The sequence below is a fragment of the Chiloscyllium plagiosum genome, unplaced genomic scaffold (assembly GCF_037043375.1).
Source record: "Chiloscyllium plagiosum isolate Xiang-an unplaced genomic scaffold, Cpla_swu_hap1 HiC_scaffold_21, whole genome shotgun sequence".
Lineage (NCBI taxonomy): Eukaryota > Metazoa > Chordata > Chondrichthyes > Orectolobiformes > Hemiscylliidae > Chiloscyllium > Chiloscyllium plagiosum.
This window is the reverse complement of record NW_028270159.1, coordinates 57,890,461-57,909,336: the sequence shown is the minus strand read 5'-3', so window position 1 is coordinate 57,909,336 and position 18,876 is coordinate 57,890,461. Positions and strand designations below refer to the sequence as shown.

General features: G+C 57.2%; 1 non-coding gene across 1 annotated transcript; it reads right to left on the bottom strand.

The window, feature by feature from the left end:
- Nucleotides 1-1,675: 1,675 nt before the first annotated feature.
- Nucleotides 1,676-1,771, bottom strand: trnai-uau (transfer RNA isoleucine (anticodon UAU)). Its single transcript has 2 exons — nt 1,734-1,771; nt 1,676-1,711 (listed from the first exon to the last, which is right to left on the bottom strand). It is a non-coding gene; the product is annotated as a tRNA-Ile (tRNA).
- Nucleotides 1,772-18,876: the final 17,105 nt, after the last annotated feature.

Sequence of the window (18,876 nt, the reverse complement as noted above, 5' to 3'; positions counted from 1 at the left end):
AATTTATAGCAATATTTACAGGGTGATGTAACTGAAGTTATGCATTGAAAAATACCTTGATTGTTTGTTGAGTCTTTTATCTGTTAGAATGACCGTGATAGTTTCACTTCTTTCATACGTCAATCACAAACCTTTTTTTTTAAAGTTACATTCTCAGGTTAAGTGTAACAATTGGTGTCAGTCAGATAATATGTTGAAGGTGTTAGCCCCCAGTGTTCCCTGTCTGTGCCATAATGTTTAGATTGATTCTAATATAAAAAGTGAGTTAACAGAGTCTTACATGGATTCATGCAGTTTTTGAGAAAAGTACAATGTAACTCTGCAAATACAAATTTACCCCACAAACGTATATGTATATATGTGCATATGGAGTGTGGGGTTGTGAGTGTGAGAGAGAGTGTATATGTGTGTGTACAGGAGTGCCTGTGAGTGTGCGTGTATAGGAGTGCCTGTGTGTATGTATAAGAGTGCCTGTGTGTGTGTGTGTATAGGAGTGCCTGTGTCTGTGTGTGTGTGTGTTTATAGGAGTGCCTGTGTGTGTGTAGGAGTGCCTGTGTGTGTGTGTGTGTGTAGGAGTGCCTGTGTGTGTATAGGAGTGCCTGTTGTGTGTGCATGCTGTAGGGTGACATTAACCCAAGATCCAGGTTGAGGCCCTCCCTATGAGTATGGGAATTTAGCTATCAGCCACTTTTCGCTGCTGCCTGTCCTGAAGTCCACCTTGGAGGATGGTCACCAGAAGGTCCGAGCTCGGATTTCCTGGACCGCTGAAGTATTCCCCAACTGGGAAGGATCACTCCTGTCTGTTGATTGTTGAGCGGTGCCCATTCATCTGTTGACCGTAGCCTTTGCTCAGTTTCTCCAGTGTACCATGCCTCAGGGCATCCTTGCCTGCAATGTATAAGATAGACAAAGTTGGCTGAGTCACACGAGTACCTGCCACGTACATGGTGGTAATGGTGGTATCCATGTCCACACTTGACACGTCTTGCAGTTCCTACCGTGACAGGGTTGTTTGGAGTTGTCCTGAAGGCCAGGCAGCTTGCTACGAACAATGATCTGTTTGAGGTTTGGCGGTTGTTTAAAGGCGAGCAGTGGAGGTGTGGGGAAGGTCTTGGCGAGGTGCTCATCCGAATTGTGTAGTTTTCAGCTTCTGGGAAATACTGGACAACGAAGGGAACCCTGTCGGTTGAAGAACGTGTCGATCCCCTGAGGAGATCAGTATGGATCCTTGCTGCGTCAAGTCGGAACACGTGTGGACACCTCCCACCCTGCAAGTGGCAGGTACTCGTGTGACTCAGCCAACGCTGTCTATCTTATACGTTGCAGGAAAGGATGCCCTGAGGCATGGTACATTGGGGAATTTCGAATTTCTGTGGCATCACATGTGAAGAAGATTATTGAACACTGATGATTGAGTATGAAAAAGCTGATAGTTTTGAAAAGTCACTTTACCCTTGGCTTTCCCGCAATTTAAATCGAAGCAGTCCGCTGTTTCGTCGCATTTTCGAGCTGAGCAAGATCACTTGCTCATGTTTCTCCCCAGATATTTCTTCACGGTTCAAATATTTCCAGAATAAGTTGGTTGACAGCCGAGACATTTCTCAGGAAAGGTCATTTGGCAATCCCGAGAAACTTGTATTTCCCAATAGACTCTTTGGCCATGAGTAGGTAAAACTGCTCCAAGTGAGGCTCAAACTCATAACCTCGGCATTGCACACGCCACCATACTGCCATATAAGTACCGCGCGCTGACCCATTGCGCCACTGGAGCTGCATGCTGTTGGCTCTTCCAATATCACAAGTTATACCTCAACAGTTGACAAATTGGCCGTGATGTAAGATTTTACGGTTGTATTCACATGTGGTTCCTCACTTATTTGAGGAATTTGCTTAATTACACAGTGCTAAACTGGATTGATATTGAAAAATGTATTTTCAATATTTTCCTCGATTGTTCCCGGACCAATTGAGCCCTTTAGTCAGTAGAAACCACACAATCTCATTCAGGGATAGACTCAATTACTGTTCACCACCGTATCTTGGGCACCAATTTCCAGAGGTTGATCTAATGTATATGCCAGCATTTGGTCTATATCCCTCTCAAACATTCCGATGTGAATGTGTTCAGAAAAGATGTACAAGGATGGCTAGACCGCAATTTAAAAGAAAGCAGTCCACTGTTTCGAAGAGTTTCGAACTGAACAAGGCGACCTGCTCATGTTTCTCCCCAGATATTTCTTCATGATTCAAATATTGCCAGGATAAGTTGGTTGATGGCCGAGGCATTGCTCAGGAAAGGTCATTTGTCAATCCAGAGAAACTGGTATCTTCCAATAGACTGTTTGGTCATGAGTCGATAAAGCTGCTGCAGGTGAGGCTCGAACTTATAACCTCAGCATTGCACACGCCGCTACATTGACATATAAAACATAACGCACTGACCGATCGCGCCACCTCCTGCACTGCCCTGCTTCGGGATGCTACGACAATAGTATTTTTGTGGAAACACCCTGTTCAGAGATGCTATTGTGCAGCTCTGAAGCAGATGGAGCTTGAATCCGGGGTCCTGCATCCGAGGTGGGGACATTGTCACCGCCTGAGTGTCACTGGGTTTATATTCAAAGACAGCTATGGCATGGCGCACTCGTTGCTCTCCCGGTACGATTCTCGCTTGGGGTAAACTTTCGTATCTGTGAGATGTCCCGGGTTCAAATCCCCCACGAGTCCTGTCTCTTGCTCCCGTTGTGTGTGGAGTACATGACAGCTGTTCTAAACCTGCTGATACGTTTCAGCTGTTCTTGACTTGCAGCACTGTTGGGTTTTGTTAAATAACTCACGTTGTTTGCCCACGCAAATCGACCTTGAATGAATCCTCCATAATAAATGCGTGAAGGTGAAACACATCAGTTACAGTGTGTTTGATGCTCAGGACGCCCTGCAGTATTTTCCCACGCTGTTCCACACAGCAGCCTCCTCCCGGGAAGATGGGAAATTGTAAATAACAACATATTGGAGACAGCATCACCACACAGACACAGTTCCCCATTATTCCGACAGATATCACCAATTGTGAATGACCTCAGAGAGACAGAAGCAACAGACAACAGCCATGGATTCGATGGGCTGAACGGCTTCTGTCTGTGTGGGAATGAAACCACGTGTTTGTGATGTCCCTCTCCCTGTCTCTGGGACAGAGCAGTTGAGGGAGAAACAATGGCCCATTTTTAACCCTACCTTCCGCGTTCGACTGTCTGCAGCCCCCTTCCCCACCCCTCCCCCGAGCTCCGGACCGTGGGGGTGACTCTCCGGGAGTGAGGGTCTCCATCGGATTCTCCTAATCTGGGACCGTTGGGGATCAGATACTAACTGCTGCCCGGTCACAGCAGAGAAAGCGACCCCCGCATTGCGAAGATCTTTCTACAGGAATACTGTGTGAAGACGGATCCTCAACAGCAAATAGGCTGCATAGAAAGATCCCATATTAAGTTACCCACGTGTCCCTGGTGTCCATTTATCTCTTTCCCACCAGCTCAGCACCTTTCTCTCTGTCTCAGGTAAATGAGGAAGTTCACAATCAAAGTTGGAGGAAGCAAAAGGGCAGCATTTGCTCTTCCCTGCCCTGGCGCTGCCTGTCAGTGGGAGAAAATGGCTGAATTCTCCGCTAATGGAGACAGCTTGGTCCAGGGGGAAGGGACAAACAGCACCGTCCCGAGAGCAAGGAGACTGAACGAGAAGCAGATATTCTTGACATTCTTTGCTGCTTGGAATTCCTGCTGCAACGTGGGATGTACTTCGCTCTGAGCGACTCTCAGCTGGTTCGGTGGTCGAAATGCCACAGTTTCACCGGCTCCTTGGTCCTGGGGCACGATCGTCGCTGAGGAGCTTGTGTTAAACTGGCCTGACTTCATAATTTGGAGATGCCGGTGTTGAACAGGGGTGTACAAAGTTAAAAATCACACAACACCAGGTTATAGCCCAACAGGTTTATTTGGAAGCACTAGCTTTCCGTGTGCTGCTCCTTCAGCAGGTGGTTGTGCAGTCCATGATTGTGAGACACAGAATTTACAGCAAAAATTGACACTGTGATGGAACTGGAATTATAGATTGAAAAATACCTTGATTGTTTGTTAAGTCTCTGATGTGTTAGAATGACCGTGATAGTTTCACTTCTTTCATATGTGAATCGCAAAATATTTTTTTTAAAAAGTTACATTCTCAAGTGAACTTTCACAATTGGTGTCAGCCCAGATAATGTATTGGGTATTAGCACCTCTGTGTGCTGCTCTCTGTGTCAAAATATTTGGACTGATTCTAATCTAAAAAAATGAATTAACACTATCGTACATGGATTCATGCAGTTTTGGAGCAAAGCATCTACGCTGACCCCTCTCTTTGTTTAATTTTCAACTTAACTTCAGCCCTAACATCATCCTGATACCATTGCCCTTCCTTCGGATTTAAACGATCGGCTTAGGGCCAACCTTCTCTCCCTCAAAGTAAACGGGAAACTCAGTTACAGAGGGGGTCCTGCACTCTGAGGTCATTAATTACCTCTGTTTCATTTTCGTGGTTGCCTCTAGAAAGTACTGCTCTGATAAATTAATAATTTATCTTGATCAATGAGCAGCGCTCCGAAAGCTTGTGATTTCAAATAAACCTGTTATCGTGAGGCTCCTGACTTTGTCCACGCCAGTCCAACACCGGCATCTCCACAACGTCATCATGAATGAGATTGGTTGGAATAGTTGGAAAAGTAAGGTCGTTTGATAAATTATGTGATTGCAATATATAGAACGGGATTCAAAAGGGATAAGAAAAGTGACTTTTACGCTAGTGATGGAGAGGGATAAGTGTGCACTGCAGGGCAAGAGTTATAGCTGGGGGCAGGGAAATTATGATGCGGTGAGGCACGACTGAGGATGTGTGGCTTGGAAAAGTCGACTTCAAGGGAAGGGCGCAATTGGTATGTGGAGCTTGTTCAAGGAGCAACTATTGAGTGTCCTTGATAAGTATGTACCTGTCAGGCAGGGAGTAAAGGGTCGTGTGAGGGAGCCGTGGTTTAATAGGGAATTCGAATCCCTTGTTAAAGGGAAGAGGGCGGCCTATGTAAAGATGAGGCGGGAAGGTTCAATTGGGGCGATTGAGAGTTATAAGGTAGCCAGGAAGGATCTGAAGAGAGAGCTAAGAGCAGCAAGGAGGGGACATGAAAAGTCCTTAGTTGGTAGGATTAGGGAAAACCCAAAGGCTTTCTGTAGGTATGTCAGGAATAAAAGAATGACTAGGGTAGGAATAGGTCCAGTCAAGGATAGTAGTGGGAAGTTGCGTGTGGAGGCTGAAGAGATTGGGGAGACACTGAATGATTACTTTTCGTCAGTATTCACTCAGGAACAGGACATTGTTGTCGATGTGAATGCTGAGTCACAATTAATTAGAATGGACGGCTTTGAGGTATGTAGGGAAGAGGTGTTGGAAATTCTGGAAAGGGTGAAAATAGATAAGTCCCCTGGGCCTGATGGCATTTATCCTAGGATTCTCTGGGAAGCAAGGGAGGAGATTGCCGAGCCATTTTTATGTCCTCATTGTCGACAGGAATAGTGCCAGAAGACTGGGGGAGAGCAAATGTGGTTCCCTTGTTCAAGAAGGGGAGTAGGGATAACCCTAGTAACTATAGACCAGTGAGTCTGACTTCTGTTGTGGGCAAAGAATTGTAAGGGATAGGATTTATGAACATCTGGATAGGAATAATGTGATCAAGGAGAGTCAGCATGGTTTTGTAAAGGGCAGGTCGTGCCTCACAAACCTTATTGAATTCTTTGAGAAGGTGACTAAGGAGAATGGAAGTGAGTCACAGACCAGGCTAGTGTGGGGTGAGTCCCAGAACTGACCAGTGCGGGAGTGTGTCCCAGACCAGGCTAGTGTGGGAGTGAGTCTCAGACCAGGCCAGTGCGGGAGTGAGTCCTAGACCAGGCCAGGGCAGGAGTGTGTTCCACTTCAGGCCAGTGAGTAAGTGAGTCCCAGACCAGGCCAGTGCGGGAGTGTGTCCCAGACCTGTCCAGTGCGGGAGTGAATCCCAGACAAGGCTAGTGTGGGAGTGAGCCCCAGACCTGTCCAGTGCGGGGGTGATTCCCAGAACTGACCAGTGCAGGAGAGTGTCCCAGACCAGGCCAGTGCGGGAGTGAGTCCTAGACCAGGCCAGGGCGGGAGTGTATTCCAGTCCAGGCCAGTGTGGGAGTGAGTCCCAGACCAGGTCAGTGCGGCAGTGTGTCCCAGACCAGGCCTGTGCATGAGTGAGACCCATACCATGGCAGTGCAGGAGTGAATCACAGACCAGGCCAGTTTGGGAGTGAGTCCCAGACATGTCCAGTGTGGGAGTGAGTCCCAGACCAGGGCAGTGTGCGAGTGAGTCCCAGAACAGGCTAGTGTGGGAATCAGTGCCAGACCTGTCCAGTGCGGAAGTGAGACCCAGAAAGGTCCAGTGCGGGAGTGAGTCCCAGAGCAGGCCAGTGCAGGAGTCTGTCCCAGACCAGGCCAGTGCGGGAGTGTGTCCCAGCCCAGGCCAGTGCGGGAGTGAGTCGCAGACCGGGCCAATGCAGGAATGAGTCCCAGACCAGCCCAGGGCAGGAGTGAGTCCCACACCAGGACAGTGTGGGAGTGAGTCCCAGGCCGAGCCAGTGCAGGAGTGTGTCCCAGACCAGGCCAGTGCAGGAGTGAGTCCCAGACCAGGCTAGTGCGGAAGTGAGTACCAGACCAGGCCAGGGTGGGTGTGAGCCCCAGACCAGGGCAGTGCGGATGTGAGTCATAGACCAGGCCAGTGCGGGAGTGAGTCCCAGACCAGGCCAGTGCTGGAGTGTGTCCCAGACCAGGCCAGCGCAGGAGTGAGTCCCAGTCCAGGCCAGAACGGGAGTGAGTCCCAAAATAGGTCAGTGCAGGTGTGAATCCCAGACCAGGCCAGTGCGGGTGTGAGTCCCAGACCAGGCCAGTGCGGGAGTGTGTCGCAGACCAGGCCAGTGCAGGAATGTGTCCCAGACCAGGCCAGTGCGGGAGTGAGACCCAGACCAGGCCTGTGTGGAAGTGACTCCCAGGCCAGGCCAGTGCCGGAGTGAGTCCCAGACCAGGTCAGTGCAGAGTGAATCCCAGACAATGCCAGTGCGGGAGTGAGTTCCAGAACAGGCCAGTGTTGAAGTGAGTCCCAGACCAGTCCAGTGCGGTAGTTAGTCCCAGACCAGGCCAGGGCGTGAGTGAGTCCCAGACCAGGCCAGTGTGGGAGTGTGTCCCAGACCTGGAGAGTGCAGGAGTGAGTCCCAGAACAGGCCAGGCCGTGTGTGAGTCAGAAACCAGGCCAGTGTGGGAGGGTGTCCCAGACCTGGAGAGTGCTGGAGTGAGTCCCAGGCATGGCCAGTGCGGGAGTGTGTCCCAGACCAGGCCAATGGTGGAGTGAGTCACTGACCAGGCCAGTGCGGGAGCGTATCTCAGACCAGGCCAGTTCAGGAGTGAGTCCCAGATCAGGCCAGTGCAGGAACGTGTCCCAGACCAGGCCAGAGTCACAGACCAGGTGACTGCAAGAGAGAATCTCAGACCAGGCCAGTTCAGGAGTGAGTCCCAGACCAGGACAGTGCGGGAGTGAGCCCCAGACCAGCCAGTGCGGGAGCGTGCCCCAGACCAGGCCAGTTCAGGAATGAGTCCCAGATCAGGCCAGTGCGGGAACGTGTCCCAGACCAGGCCAGAGCCCCAGAACTGGTGACTGCAGGAGTGAATCCCAGACCAGGCCAGTTCAGGAGTGAGTCCCAGACCAGGCCAGTGCGGGAGTGAGCCCCAGACCAGTCCAGGGCGGGAGAATGTCCCAGAAGAGGCCAGTTCAAGAGTGTGTCCCAGTCCAGGCCAGTACGGGAGAGTGTCCCAAACCTGGCCAGTGCGGGAGTGAGTCCCAGATCAGGCCAGTTCAGGAGAGTGTCCCAGACCAGGCCAATGCGGGAGTGTATCCCAGACCAGGCCAGTTCAGGAGTGAGTCCCAGACCAGGCCAGTTTGGGAGTGAGACGCAGACTTGGCCAGGGCGGGAGTGAGTCCCAGACCAGGCCAGTGCGGAAGTGAGTCCCAGACCAGTCAACGCAGGAGTGAGTACCAGACCGGGAAAGTGTCGGAGTGTGTCCCAGACCAGGCCAGGGCGGGAGTGTGTCCCAGACCAGTCCAGTGCGGTAGTTAGTCCCAGACCAGGCCAGGGCATGAGTGAGTCCCAAACCAGGCCAGTGCGGGAGAGTGTCCCAGACCCAGAGAGTGTAGGAGTGAGTCACAGACCAGGCCTCTGCAGGAGTGAGTCCCAGACCAGGCCAGTATGGGAGTGAGTCCCAGACCGGGCCAGTGTGGGAGTGAGTCCCAGACCAGGCCAGTGCAGGCGTGTGTCCCAGACCAGACCACACAGGAGTGAGTCCGAGATCAGGCCAGTGCGGGAGTGTGTTCCAGGCCAGGCCAGTGCAGGAGTGAATCCCAGACCAGGTCAGTGTGGGAGTGAGCGCCAGACAAGGCCAGGGTGGGAGTATGTCCCAGACCAGGCCCGTGCAAGAGTGTGTCCCTGACCAGGCCAGTGCGGGAGAGTGTCCCAAACCAGGACAGTGCGGGAGTGAATCCCAGATCAGGTCAGTTCGGGAATGTGTCCCAGACCAGGCCAATGCGGTAGTGTGTCCCAGACCAGGCCAGTTCAGGAGTGAGTCCCAGACCAGGCCAGCTTGGGAGTGAGACGCAGACTTGGCCAGTGCGGGAGTGAGTCCCAAGCCAGGCCAGTGCGGAAGTGAGTCCCAGACCAGTCAACGCAGGAGTGAGTACCAGACCAGGAAATTGTCGGAGTGTGTCCCAGACCAGGCCACTGCAAGAGTGTGTCCCAGACCAGTCCAGTGCGGTAGTTAGTCCCAGACCAGGCCAGGGCGTGAGTGAGTCCCAGACCAGGCCTGTGCGGGAGTGTGTCCCAGACCCGGAGAGTGCAGGAGTGAGTCCCAGACCAGGCCAGGGCGTGAGTGAGTCCCAGACCAGGCCAGTGTGGGAGTGTTTCCCAGACCAGGAGAGTGCAGGCGTGTGGCCCAGACCAGGCCTCTGCAGGAGTGAGTCCCAGACCAGGCCAGTGTGGGAGTGAGTCCCAGACCAGGCCAGTGTGGGAGTGACTCCCAGACCAGGCCAGTGCGGGAGTGTGTCCCAGACCGGGCCAGTGTGCGAGTGCGTAGCAGAACAGGCCAGTGCAGAAGGGAGTCCCAGACCAGACCACGCAGGAGTGAGTCCGAGATCAGGCCAGTGCGGGATCGTGTCCCAGACCAGGCTAGAGCGGGAGTGCGTTCCAGATCAGGCCAGTGGTGGAGTAAGTCACAGACCAGTCAACGCAGGAGTGAGTCCAAACCAGGAAAGTGTCGGAGTGTGTCCCAGACCAGTCCAGTGCGGTAGTTAGTCCCAGACCAGGCCAGGGCGTGAGTGAGACCCAGACCAGGCCAGTGCAGGAGTGTGTCCCAGACCCGGAGAGTGTAGGAGTGAGTCCCAGACCAGGCCAGTGCGGGAGTGTGTCCAAGACCAGCCAGTGTGGGAGTACGTAGCAGAACAAGCCAGTGCAGGCGTGTGTCCCAGACCAGACCACGCAGGATTGAGTCCGAGATCAGGCCAGTGGGGGAGCGTGTTCCAGACCAGGCCAGTTCAGGAGTGAGTTCCAGATCAGGCCAGTGCGGGAACGGGTCCCAGACCAGGCCAGTGCAGGAGTGTGTCCCAGACCAGGAGAGGGCAGTCGTGTGTCCCAGACCAGGCCTGTGCCGGAGTGAGTCCCAAACCAGGCCAGTGCGGGAGTGAGTCGTAGACCAGACCAGTGCGGGAGTGTGTCCCAGACCAGGCCAGTGCGGGAGTGAGCCCCAGCCCAGCCAGTGCGGGAGCGTGCCCCAGACCAGGCCAGTTCAGGAGTGAGTCCCAGATCAGGCCAGTGCGTGAACGTGTCCAAGACCAGGCCAGACTCCCAGAACAGGTGACTGCAGGAGTGAATCCCAGAACAGGCCAGTTCAGGAGTGAGTCCTAGACCAGGCCAGTGCGGGAGTGAGCCCCAGACCAGTCCACGGCGGGAGAATGTCCCAGAAGAGGCCAGTTCATGAGTGTGTCCCAGTCCAGGCCAGTACGGGAGAGTGTCCCAAACCAGGCCAGTGCGGGAGTGAGTCCCAGATCAGGCCAGTTCAGGAGAGTGTCCCAGACCAGGCCAATGCGGGAGTGTATCCCAGACCAGGCCAGTTCAGGAGTGAGTCCCAGACCAGGCCAGTTTGGGAGTGAGACGCAGACTTGGCCAGGGCGGGAGTGAGTCCCAGTCCAGGCCAGTGTGGAAGTGAGTCCCAGGCCAGTCAACGCAGGAGTGAGTACCAGACTGGGAAAGTGTCGGAGTGTGTCCCAGACCAGGCCAGTGCGGGAGTGTGTCCCAGACCAGTCCAGTGCGGTAGTTCGTCCCAGACCAGGCCAGGGCATGAGTGAGTCCCAAACCAGACCCATGCGGGAGTGTGTCCCAGACCCGGAGAGTGTAGGAGTGAGTCACAGAACAGGCCAGGGCGTGAGTGAGTCCGAGACCAGGCCAGTGTGGGAGTGTCTCCTAAACCAGGAGAGTGCAGGCGTGTGTCCCAGACCAGGCCTCTGCAGGAGTGAGTCCCAGACCAGGCCAGTATGGGAGTGAGTCCCAGACCAGGCCAGTGTGGGAGTGAATCCAAGACCAGGCCAGTGCGGGAGTGTGTCCCAGACCGGGCCAGTGTGGGAGTGCGTAACAGAACAAGCCAGTGCAGGCGTGTGTCCCAGACCAGACCACACAGGAGTGAGTCCGAGATCAGGCCAGTGCGGGAGTGTGTTCCAGGCCAGGCCAGTGCAGGAGTGAATTCCAAACCAGGTCAGTGTGGGAGTGAGCCCCAGACAAGGCCAGGGCGGGAGTATGTCCCAGACCAGGCCCGTGCAAGAGTGTGTCCCTGACCAGGCCAGTGCGGGAGAGTGTCCCAAACCAGGACAGTGCGGGAGTGAATCCCAGATCAGGGCAGTTCGGGAATGTGTCCCAGACCAGGCCAATGCGGTAGTGTGTCCCAGACCAGGCCAGTTCAGGAGTGAGTCCCAGACCAGGCCAGCTTGGGAGTGAGACGCAGACTTGGCCAGTGCGGGAGTGAGTCCCAAGCCAGGCCAGTGCGGAAGTGAGTCCCAGACCAGTCAACGCAGGAGTGAGTACCAGACCAGGAAATTGTCGGAGTGTGTCCCAGACCAGGCCACTGCAAGAGTGTGTCCCAGACCAGTCCAGTGCGGTAGTTAGTCCCAGACCAGGCCAGGGCGTGAGTGAGTCCCAGACCAGGCCTGTGCGGGAGTGTGTCCCAGACCCGGAGAGTGCAGGAGTGAGTCCCAGACCAGGCCAGGGCGTGAGTGAGTCCCAGACCAGGCCAGTGCAGGAGTGTCTCCTAGACCAGGAGAGTGCAGGCGTGTGGCCCAGACCAGGCCTCTGCAGGAGTGAGTCCCAGACCAGGCCAGTGTGGGAGTGAGTCCCAGACCAGGCCAGTGTGGGAGTGAATCCCAGACCAGGCCAGTGCGGGAGTGTGTCCCAGACCGGGCCAGTGTGCGAGTGCGTAGCAGAACAGGCCAGTGCAGAAGGGAGTCCCAGACCAGACCACGCAGGAGTGAGTCCGAGATCAGGCCAGTGCTGGATCGTGTCCCAGACCAGGCTAGAGCGGGAGTGCGTTCCAGACCAGGCCAGTGGTGGAGTAAGTCACAGACCAGTCAACGCAGGAGTGAGTCCAAACCAGGAAAGTGTCGGAGTGTGTCCCAGACCAGGCCACTGCAGGAGTGTGTCCCAGTCCAGTCCAGTGCGGTAGTTAGTCCCAGACCAGGCCAGGGCGTGAGTGAGTCCCAGACCAGGCCAGTGCGGGAGTGTGTCCCAGACCCGGAGAGTGTAGGAGTGAGTCACAGAACAGGCCAGGGCGTGAGTGAGTCCCAGACCAGGCCAGTGCAGGAGTGTCTCCTAGACCAGGAGAGTGCAGGCGTGTGTCCCAGAACAGGCCTCTGCAGGAGTGAGTCCCAGACCAGGCCAGTATGGGAGTGAGTCCCAGACCAGGCCAGTGCGGGAGTGAGTCCCAAACCAGGCCAGTGCGGGAGTGTGTCCAAGACCAGCCAGTGTGGGAGTGCGTAGCAGAACTAGCCAGTGCAGGCGTGTGTCCCAGACCAGACCACGCAGGAGTGAGTCCGAGATCAGTCCAGTGGGGGAGCGTGTTCCAGACCAGGCCAGTTCAGGAGTTAGTTCCAGATCAGGCCAGTGCGGGAACGTGTCCCAGACCAGGCCAGTGCAGGAGTGTGTCCCAGACCAGGAGAGGGCAGTCGTGTGTCCCAGACCAGGCCTGTGCCGGAGTGAGTCCCAAACCAGGCCAGTGCGGGAGTGAGTCCTAGACCAGACCAGTGCGGGAGTGTGTCCCTGACCAGGCCAGTGTGGGAGTGAGTCCCAGGCCAGGCCAGTGTCGTAGTGAGTCCCAGACCAGGCCAGTGCAGGAGTGAGTCCCAGACCAGGCCAGTGCAGGAGTGAGTCCCAGACCAGGCCAGCGTGGGAGTGAGTCCCAGACCAGGCCAGTGCAGGAGTGAGTCCCAGACCAGGCCAGTGCAGGAGTGAGTCCCAGACCAGGCCAGTGCGGGAGTGTGTCCCAGACCAGACCAGTGTGGGAGTGAGTCCCAGACCAGGGCAGTTCAGGAGTGAGTCCCAGACCAGGCCAGGGTGGGTGTGAGTCCCAGACCAGGCCAATGCGGGAGTTAGTCACAGACCAGGCCAGTGTGCGAGTGACTCCCAGACCAGGCCAGTGCGGGAGTGTGTCCTCGACCCGGACATTGCGTTAGTGAATCCCAGACCAGACCAGTGCGGGAGTGAATCCCAGACCAGGCCAGTGCGGCAGTGAGTCCCAGACATGTCCAGTGCCGGAGTGAGTTCTAGACCAGGGCAGTGTGCGAGTGAGTTCCAGAACAGGCCAGGGCGGGAGTGAGTCCCAGACCAGGCCAGTGTGGAAGTGAGTCCCAGACCAGTCAACGCAGGAGTGAGGACCAGACCGGGAAAGTGTCGGAGTGTGTCCCAGACCAGGCCAGTGTGGGAGTGTGTCCCAGACCAGGAGAGTGCAGGCGTGTGTCCCAGACAAGACCTCTGCAGGAGTGAGTCCCAGACCAGGCCAGTGTGGGAGTGAGTCCCAGACCAGGCCAGTGTGGGAGTGACTCCCAGACCAGGCCAGTGTGGGAGTGTGTCCCAGACCGGGCCAGTGTGCGAGTGCGTAGCAGAACAGGCCAGTGCAGAAGGGAGTCCCAGACCAGACCACGCAGGAGTGAGTCCGAGATCAGGCCAGTGCGGGATCGTGTCCCAGACCAGGCTAGAGCGGGAGTGCATTCCAGACCAGGCCAGTGGTGGAGTAAGTCACAGACCAGTCAACGCAGGAGTGAGTCCAAACCAGGAAAGTGTCGGAGTGTGTCCCAGACCAGACCAGTGCGGTAGTTAGTCCCAGACCAGGCCAGGGCGTGGGTGAGACCCAGACCAGGCCAGTGCAGGAGTGTGTCCCAGACCCGGAGAGTGTAGGAGTGAGTCACAGAACAGGCCAGGGCTTGAGTGAGTCCCAGACCAGGCCAGTGCAGGAGTGTCTCCTAGACCAGGAGAGTGCAGGCGTGTGTCCCAGACCAGGCCTCTGTAGGAGTGAGTCCCAGACCAGGCCAGTATGGGAGTGAGTCCCAGACCAGGCCAGTGCGGGAGTGAGTCCCAGACCAGGCCAGTGCGGGAGTGTGTCCAAGACCAGCCAGTGTGGGAGTGCGTAGCAGAACAAGCCAGTGCAGGCGTGTGTCCCAGACCAGACCACGCAGGATTGAGTCCGAGATCAGGCCAGTGGGGGAGCGTGTTCCAGACCAGGCCAGTTCAGGAGTGAGTTCCAGATCAGGCCAGTGCGGGAACGGGTCCCAGACCAGGCCAGTGCAGGAGTGTGTCCCAGACCAGGAGAGGGCAGTCGTGTGTCCCAGACCAGGCCTGTGCCGGAGTGAGTCCCAAACCAGGCCAGTGCGGGAGTGAGTCCTAGACCAGACCAGTGCGGGAGTGTGTCCCAGACCAGGCCAGTGCGGGAGTGAGCCCCAGCCCAGCCAGTGCGGGAGCGTGCCCCAGACCAGGCCAGTTCAGGAGTGAGTCCCAGATCAGGCCAGTGCGTGAACGTGTCCAAGACCAGGCCAGACTCCCAGAACAGTTGACTGCAGGAGTGAATCCCAGAACAGGCCAGTTCAGGAGTGAGTCCTAGACCAGGCCAGTGCGGGAGTGAGCCCCAGACCAGTCCACGGCGGGAGAATGTCCCAGAAGAGGCCAGTTCATGAGTGTGTCCCAGTCCAGGCCAGTACGGGAGAGTGTCCCAAACCAGGCCAGTGCGGGAGTGAGTCCCAGATCAGGCCAGTTCAGGAGAGTGTCCCAGACCAGGCCAATGCGGGAGTGTATCCCAGACCAGGCCAGTTCAGGAGTGAGTCCCAGACCAGGCCAGTTTGGGAGTGAGACGCAGACTTGGCCAGGGCGGGAGTGAGTCCCAGTCCAGGCCAGTGTGGAAGTGAGTCCCAGGCCAGTCAACGCAGGAGTGAGTACCAGACTGGGAAAGTGTCGGAGTGTGTCCCAGACCAGGCCAGTGCGGGAGTGTGTCCCAGACCAGTCCAGTGCGGTAGTTCGTCCCAGACCAGGCCAGGGCATGAGTGAGTCCCAAACCAGACCCATACGGGAGTGTGTCCCAGACCCGGAGAGTGTAGGAGTGAGTCACAGAACAGGCCAGGGCGTGAGTGAGTCCGAGACCAGGCCAGTGTGGGAGTGTCTCCTAAACCAGGAGAGTGCAGGCGTGTGTCCCAGACCAGGCCTCTGCAGGAGTGAGTCCCAGACCAGGCCAGTATGGGAGTGAGTCCCAGACCAGGCCAGTGTGGGAGTGAATCCAAGACCAGGCCAGTGCGGGAGTGTGTCCCAGACCGGGCCAGTGTGGGAGTGCGTAACAGAACAAGCCAGTGCAGGCGTGTGTCCCAGACCAGACCACACAGGAGTGAGTCCAAGATCAGGCCAGTGCGGGAGTGTGTTCCAGGCCAGGCCAGTGCAGGAGTGAATTCCAAACCAGGTCAGTGTGGGAGTGAGCCCCAGACAAGGCCAGGGCGGGAGTATGTCCCAGACCAGGCCCGTGCAAGAGTGTGTCCCTGACCAGGCCAGTGCGGGAGAGTGTCCCAAACCAGGACAGTGCGGAAGTGAGTCCCAGACCAGTCAACGCAGGAGTGAGTACCTGACCAGGAAATTGTCGGAGTGTGTCCCAGACCAGGCCACTGCAAGAGTGTGTCCCAGACCAGTCCAGTGCGGTAGTTAGTCCCAGACCAGGCCAGGGCGTGAGTGAGTCCCAGACCAGGCCAGCTTGGGAGTGAGACGCAGACTTGGCCAGTGCGGGAGTGAGTCCCAAGCCAGGCCAGTGCGGAAGTGAGTCCCAGACCAGTCAACGCAGGAGTGAGTACCTGACCAGGAAATTGTCGGAGTGTGCCCCAGACCAGGCCACTGCAAGAGTGTGTCCCAGACCAGTCCAGTGCGGTAGTTAGTCCCAGACCAGGCCAGGGCGTGAGTGAGTCCCAGACCAGGCCTGTGCGGGAGTGTGTCCCAGACCCGGAGAGTGCAGGAGTGAGTCCCAGACCAGGCCAGGGCGTGAGTGAGTCCCAGACCAGGCCAGTGCAGGAGTGTCTCCTAGACCAGGAGAGTGCAGGCGTGTGGCCCAGACCAGGCCTCTGCAGGAGTGAGTCCCAGACCAGGCCAGTGTGGGAGTGAGTCCCAGACCAGGCCAGTGTGGGAGTGAATCCCAGACCAGGCCAGTGCGGGAGTGTGTCCCAGACCGGGCCAGTGTGCGAGTGCGTAGCAGAACAGGCCAGTGCAGAAGGGAGTCCCAGACCAGACCACGCAGGAGTGAGTCCGAGATCAGGCCAGTGCGGGATCGTGTCCCAGACCAGGCTAGAGCGGGAGTGCGTTCCAGACCAGGCCAGTGGTGGAGTAAGTCACAGACCAGTCAACGCAGGAGTGAGTCCAAACCAGGAAAGTGTCGGAGTGTGTCCCAGACCAGGCCACTGCAGGAGTGTGTCCCAGTCCAGTCCAGTGCGGTAGTTAGTCCCAGACCAGGCCAGGGCGTGAGTGAGTCCCAGACCAGGCCAGTGCGGGAGTGTGTCCCAGACCCGGAGAGTGTAGGAGTGAGTCACAGAACAGGCCAGGGCGTGAGTGAGTCCCAGACCAGGCCAGTGCAGGAGTGTCTCCTAGACCAGGAGAGTGCAGGCGTGTGTCCCAGAACAGGCCTCTGCAGGAGTGAGTCCCAGACCAGGCCAGTATGGGAGTGAGTCCCAGACCAGGCCAGTGCGGGAGTGAGTCCCAAACCAGGCCAGTGCGGGAGTGTGTCCAAGACCAGCCAGTGTGGGAGTGCGTAGCAGAACAAGCCAGTGCAGGCGTGTGTCCCAGACCAGACCACGCAGGAGTGAGTCCGAGATCAGGCCAGTGGGGGAGCGTGTTCCAGACCAGGCCAGCTCAGGAGTTAGTTCCAGATCAGGCCAGTGCGGGAACGTGTCCCAGACCAGGCCAGTGCAGGAGTGTGTCCCAGACCAGGAGAGGGCAGTCGTGTGTCCCAGACCAGGCCTGTGCCGGAGTGAGTCCCAAACCAGGCCAGTGCGGGAGTGAGTCCTAGACCAGACCAGTGCGGGAGTGTGTCCCTGACCAGGCCAGTGTGGGAGTGAGTCCCAGGCCAGGCCAGTGTCGTAGTGAGTCCCAGACCAGGCCAGTGCAGGAGTGAGTCCCAGACCAGGCCAGTGCAGGAGTGAGTCCCAGACCAGGCCAGCGTGGGAGTGAGTCCCAGACCAGGCCAGTGCAGGAGTGAGTCCCAGACCAGGCCAGTGCAGGAGTGAGTCCCAGACCAGGCCAGTGCGGGAGTGTGTCCCAGACCAGACCAGTGTGGGAGTGAGTCCCAGACCAGGGCAGTTCAGGAGTGAGTCCCAGACCAGGCCAGGGCGGGTGTGAGTCCCAGACCAGGCCAATTCAGGAGTTAGTCACAGACCAGGCCAGTGTGCGAGTGACTCCCAGACCAGGCCAGTGCGGGAGTGTGTCCTCGACCCGGACATTGCGTTAGTGAATCCCAGACCAGACCAGTGCGGGAGTGAATCCCAGACCAGGCCAGTGCGGCAGTGAGTCCCAGACATGTCCAGTGCCGGAGTGAGTTCTAGACCAGGGCAGTGTGCGAGTGAGTTCCAGAACAGGCCAGGGCGGGAGTGAGTCCCAGACCAGGCCAGTGTGGAAGTGAGTCCCAGACCAGTCAACGCAGGAGTGAGGACCAGACCGGGAAAGTGTCGGAGTGTTTCCCAGACCAGGCCAGTGTGGGAGTGTGTCCCAGACCAGGAGAGTGCAGGCGTGTGTCCCAGACAAGACCTCTGCAGGAGTGAGTCCCAGACCCAGGCCAGTGTGGGAGTGAGTCCCAGACCAGGCCAGTGTGGGAGTGACTCCCAGACCAGGCCAGTGTGGGAGTGTGTCCCAGACCGGGCCAGTGTGCGAGTGCGTAGCAGAACAGGCCAGTGCAGAAGGGAGTCCCAGACCAGACCACGCAGGAGTGAGTCCGAGATCAGGCCAGTGCGGGATCGTGTCCCAGACCAGGCTAGAGCGGGAGTGCATTCCAGACCAGGCCAGTGGTGGAGTAAGTCACAGACCAGTCAACGCAGGAGTGAGTCCAAACCAGGAAAGTGTCGGAGTGTGTCCCAGACCAGTCCAGTGCGGTAGTTAGTCCCAGACCAGGCCAGGGCGTGGGTGAGACCCAGACCAGGCCAGTGCAGGAGTGTGTCCCAGACCCGGAGAGTGCAGGAGTGAGTCACAGAACAGGCCAGGGCGTGAGTGAGTCCCAGACCAGGCCAGTGCAGGAGTGTCTCCTAGACCAGGAGAGTGCAGGCGTGTGTCCCAGACCAGGCCTCTGTAGGAGTGAGTCCCAGACCAGGCCAGTATGGGAGTGAGTCCCAGACCAGGCCAGTGCGGGAGTGAGTCCCAGACCAGGCCAGTGCGGGAGTGTGTCCAAGACCAGCCAGTGTGGGAGTGCGTAGCAGAACAAGCCAGTGCAGGCGTGTGTCCCAGACCAGACCACGCAGGATTGAGTCCGAGATCAGGCCAGTGGGGGAGCGTGTTCCAGACCAGGCCAGTTCAGGAGTGAGTTCCAGATCAGGCCAGTGCGGGAACGGGTCCCAGACCAGGCCAGTGCAGGAGTGTGTCCCAGACCAGGAGAGGGCAGTCGTGTGTCCCAGACCAGGCCTGTGCCGGAGTGAGTCCCAAACCAGGCCAGTGCGGGAGTGAGTCCTAGACCAGACCAGTGCGGGAGTGTGTCCCAGACCAGGCCAGTGCGGGAGTGAGCCCCAGCCCAGCCAGTGCGGGAGCGTGCCCCAGACCAGGCCAGTTCAGGAGTGAGTCCCAGATCAGGCCAGTGCGTGAACGTGTCCCAGACCAGGCCAGACTCCCAGAACAGGTGACTGCAGGAGTGAATCCCAGAACAGGCCAGTTCAGGAGTGAGTCCTAGACCAGGCCAGTGCGGGAGTGTGTCCCAGACCAGTCCAGTGCGGTAGTTCGTCCCAGACCAGGCCAGGGCATGAGTGAGTCCCAAACCAGACCCATGCGGGAGTGTGTCCCAGACCCGGAGAGTGTAGGAGTGAGTCACAGAACAGGCCAGGGCGTGAGTGAGTCCGAGACCAGGCCAGTGTGGGAGTGTCTCCTAAACCAGGAGAGTGCAGGCGTGTGTCCCAGACCAGGCCTCTGCAGGAGTGAGTCCCAGACCAGGCCAGTATGGGAGTGAGTCCCAGACCAGGCCAGTGTGGGAGTGAGTCCCAGACCAGGCCAGTGC